This window comes from Nannospalax galili, unplaced genomic scaffold (assembly GCF_000622305.1).
Source record: "Nannospalax galili isolate Female #2095 unplaced genomic scaffold, S.galili_v1.0 scaffold186, whole genome shotgun sequence".
NCBI lineage: Eukaryota > Metazoa > Chordata > Mammalia > Rodentia > Spalacidae > Nannospalax > Nannospalax galili.
The window spans coordinates 4019044-4023156 of record NW_008358774.1 but is presented as its reverse complement, the minus strand read 5'-3'; the positions used below and the strand labels follow the sequence as shown (position 1 = coordinate 4023156).

The window sequence follows — 4113 nt, the reverse complement described above, 5'->3', positions numbered from 1 at the left end:
TTGTCTTAGAACAATTTTCTGTGAAGTACCAGAACTGCCCAAGACATGGTCTCTGTATATCTTGGTGTTGGCATTTCTGTGAAAAATGGCTCAGTAAACACTTATCTGGGGAGCAGGTAGCAGGTTGTACAAAATTGCAGGAAAACCCTCTGTCCTGTCCTCTTAGCCCTCTCATTTTGTGCTCTGAGTGGTTCAGCACTTGCTTCATTAATCCAATAAACATTGAATATTGTGTTCCGGCTCTTTTTTAGATAATGAAGATACAAATGTGACTAAGAAAAACAAAAAGGACATGGAATTTTGCCTTGTGAGTCAGTTTTCCATCACTGTGACAAAATATCTGAGATAATCAAGTTAAAGGAGAAAAAGTTATTTTGGCTAATAGTGTCAGAGGTTTCAGTCCATTGTCATTTGCCTCTGTGTTTCTGGAGACTCTGATGAGGTAGTGCATCATGGTAGAAGGCCAGGTTAGAGAAAAGCTGTTCACTTCAAAGCAACCAAGAAACAGAAAGACAAAGAGGAAGAGTGCAGGGGTGAAATGTACCTGTTAGAGCTTGCCTTGGCACCACATAGGTTAAAATTTGAATGAGACAGAGAAGATTATAATGTCCCCTGCACAAGAATGACATGCAAATTTATGAGGCTCTCCATATCTTTAAGCCAATCGCAATGTTTTTCCTAGATTTTATGTAGATGTATAAAATCACATATGTGTATATATTTACATAGATATATAACTTGAAAGTAGAAGCAAAGCTGTTTAAGGAGACAAAAGGACAAACAGAAGGGAGGAGGGACAAGTAGGGGATCTGAGAGAGGACACGCTCAGCATATGATATATGTATATACAAAATCTTTAAAAAAAAATTAGAGTTTGAATGGAGGTACCCTGTTTGGGTGGATAAAAACACTCTCAGAAGCCATAAGGTCATTAAAGAAAAATCCCAGCACCAAGGGTGCTACCTCCCTATCAGTTGTTGGTCAGGGAGGCCCCTAAGGCTCCTAAAACAAAACTGCTATTGCCACTGCTATTTGCTGCCTGCCAGATCTGGATGGGAAGACCCCATTGCTAAAGTCAGCAAGCATTTTGGGTACAGGACATAGAGAAATCAGCATGGGACTGAGGTAGAAACTCCTTCCCTTCTAGCTAACGAAGGTGCTATGGAGGCTGCTGGGGGGAGAATTGTCATTAACACTGTTGCTCAGCCATGGACTCAGTGTGCTATTCTAAAGATCTGTCATAAACTCTAGTGGGGAACCTATAGAATTGCTGTTTTGCTCAATAGATACGATGCCTTGTCAGATTGCCTTCTTAATGTTTATATTTATATCCACAGATTAGTGCTGCTCTTATAAGGGACTAAATCCCTGTTAAGCAAACAGGATCACTGAAGAATAATAAAGATGGCATGCATCCTCCTTCTTCTTGGTTTGAAACAAAGGTTGGGGGGCTTGCCCTCTAGCCAGCAGGACTCTTTCCAGCTAACTGGTCCAAACCAGTTCAGATAAGACCAAGGCCAGAGCTGGGTACCTCTTCATTTGAAGCTATACATCTATCAGCCTTCTCTTCTTTGTTTAAGTTGACCAATCAAAAATTAGGGGAGGGGAAGCTAGTAAACCTTTAAAACCCAAGTCCTCCCCGGGGACTTTGGATTCTTGGGTTCTGAGTCTCCTCTCCACTGTGGAGCTTTTCCTCTGTGGGAATGTGTTATGTATATGAATCTTCATTTTTCAGTAAGTTTGTTTCCTTCTTGCTTTCTGCTGATTTGAGAATTTTTCTGCCTTTTAATTCTTTTTTAAAATATTTTTTATTTATTATTTTTATGTGTGTATTGCCTGCATGTAGGTAAGTGCACCCGTGTTGTGCAATGCCAGCAGAGGACAGAAGAGGCTGTCGGATCCCCTGGAACTGGAGTTATGGACAGTTGTTAGCTGCCATGTGGGTGCTGGGATTTGAACCCAGGTCTTCTGCAAGAACAGCCAAGTGTTCTTAACCTCTGAACCATCTCTCCAGCCCCTGCCTTTTAATTCTTTAACTGGTTGAAATAACAAACCCAACCATATCCCTAGATTGATAATGAGGCTGTAACACTCAGCTTTGCCAAAGAAACTTCTGTTTGCGGGGGTAGGTGTCTACTGCAGAGACTCATAACTGGTCAAAGTGCTGAGAATAAGTGTCTATTGAATGATCAGCCTTAAAAGGGACATCTATATCACTGCCTCCAAGGATCAGAGAACATTGTGGAAGAGGCAACAGAGAGAATGTAAGAGCCGGAGGACAGGGCAGAGGATTGTGCAGTGCTGACTTGTGGGCATGACATGACCATTGCACTATAGAACTCTTAGCAGCAACTCTTATTACCTGATAAGATTTACCCATCAACATTTTGTCATAGAGCGGGGAGGAGTTGATGAGGCCCTGCTTTTCCAGAGGAACTGCAGGTAGTTAATGGTGCTGGTGGAGGAGAGACATTTTCTTTAGTGGTGTAGTCACTGGAAAAAAATGCTTGCACTCATAAATAGACCCTCACCCATGCTCCTGTTAGCAAGTAACCCCAATTAAACTCTTCAGTTCACCAAAATAACAATCCCAATTAAAAAAAGATATACTTGTCAGTATATCTTTTATATCTTTATATATTTTATATATGTCAGTGACCTACATTCACCTCCCAATAGCCACCCAGCTATAAACTCTTTGATGGTTCAATTCATTAAAGTTAGTGCTCTCCTGGTCTCAACAGTGCCACCGCCTCTTCAACACATGAGCTTTTGGGAGTCCACTTCATCTCCAAACTGTGATACCTGCCTTTATATTCCAGTGAATGAAAGAGGGCAATAAATCAGATAAGTGAATTACATAGTGTGAGAGGTGGTTAAAGTGCTATGAAGGAAAGTGGAGGGTATGGAGAGTTTCAGGAGTAGGTGGTGAGGGTAGCATCAGTGATTAGACTTTACAGCAAAGACCTGATGGAGCTGAAAGGAATGAATTTATGGAAATAAGGGGCGCCAACTTCCAGAAAATAGCTGTTGCAAAGGTTGTATTAGGGACAAGCAATTGGTTTCGTATGTTAGAGTGAAGTAAACAAGGGTGAGAATTGGGGACTGAATGGTCTGAGGGATAATGAGAACAGGAAGCAGATCACACAGGGCATGGGACATCACTGTGAAGACATTGATTTGTGCTTACATGAGATGGAGAGCCATGGGAGATCTAAGACTGATGTTCAAAGGCTCATCAGGGTTCCTTGTTTTGATTAGTGTGAGGCAGGGAGACCAGGGAGGGCAGTGAGGTGTCTCAACTTATCTCCAAGTGGGAAATAGTGGTGGTAGTCTGGAATAAGGTGACTATGAACAATGTCATATTTTGAGGTAGCTTCAAGACAATTTATTGATGCATTGAACCTAGATGCCAGAGAAAGGAGAAGACAAAGGTGGCCCCAGTGCTTTTGACCTGACAACTATCAGTGTGGATTGCAAAAAGCAAAAGATTTATTGAAGTTATATGATAACATATTCTTAACATGATCAAGAATGTGAAATTTTTCATGTTTTACAAAGCATTTTATACTTGTCTAAGCAGGCCTAAGAGCTCACACATGAAGGCAAATCCAAAGCAAACAGAATAAAAGCAAAACTTGATTTATCTAATAACATTCATGTAACAACTACAATTGCTTTTTTTTATTATGAGGCTTTAGACCACTGAGTTCCATACCTAAATGTTGCTGCCACACATAATCCCTGTCACCCACCACCCCATCATTCTCAAGTCATCCTCCTCCTCACTAAAGTAAAAGAAATAAAAAGTCAACAATTCAAAAATAGGAATAAAGGTTATTTTTTTCCTGTTTCTAGGACTATGCTCAAATCTGTTTCCTGACAGTGCAGGAAAGCAATGAAACCAGTCCTCCAGCTATTGTTTTTTTATCCTCATCCCACATTTCCTGATACTCTGTGATCCATTTACTATTGTAAGCAAGTATAACCAGAAGCACTGATTATGTTTTTAAATTATATTTTGGAGCACTTTCCATAAAGAATTGCACAAATGTTCTCTGATACACATCTCCTAAGCCAGACAGCTTTAAATTCAAGGGGCTACATAAAAGG

The 4113-nt window shown here is 40.6% G+C and overlaps 1 non-coding gene across 1 annotated transcript; it reads left to right on the top strand.

Annotated features, from left to right (window-relative positions):
* Window positions 1-550: 550 nt before the first annotated feature.
* On the top strand, window positions 551-657 carry LOC115068266. Its single transcript, XR_003847624.1, has one exon. It is a non-coding gene; the product is annotated as a U6 spliceosomal RNA (small nuclear RNA).
* The last annotated feature ends 3456 nt before the right edge of the window (window positions 658-4113 follow it).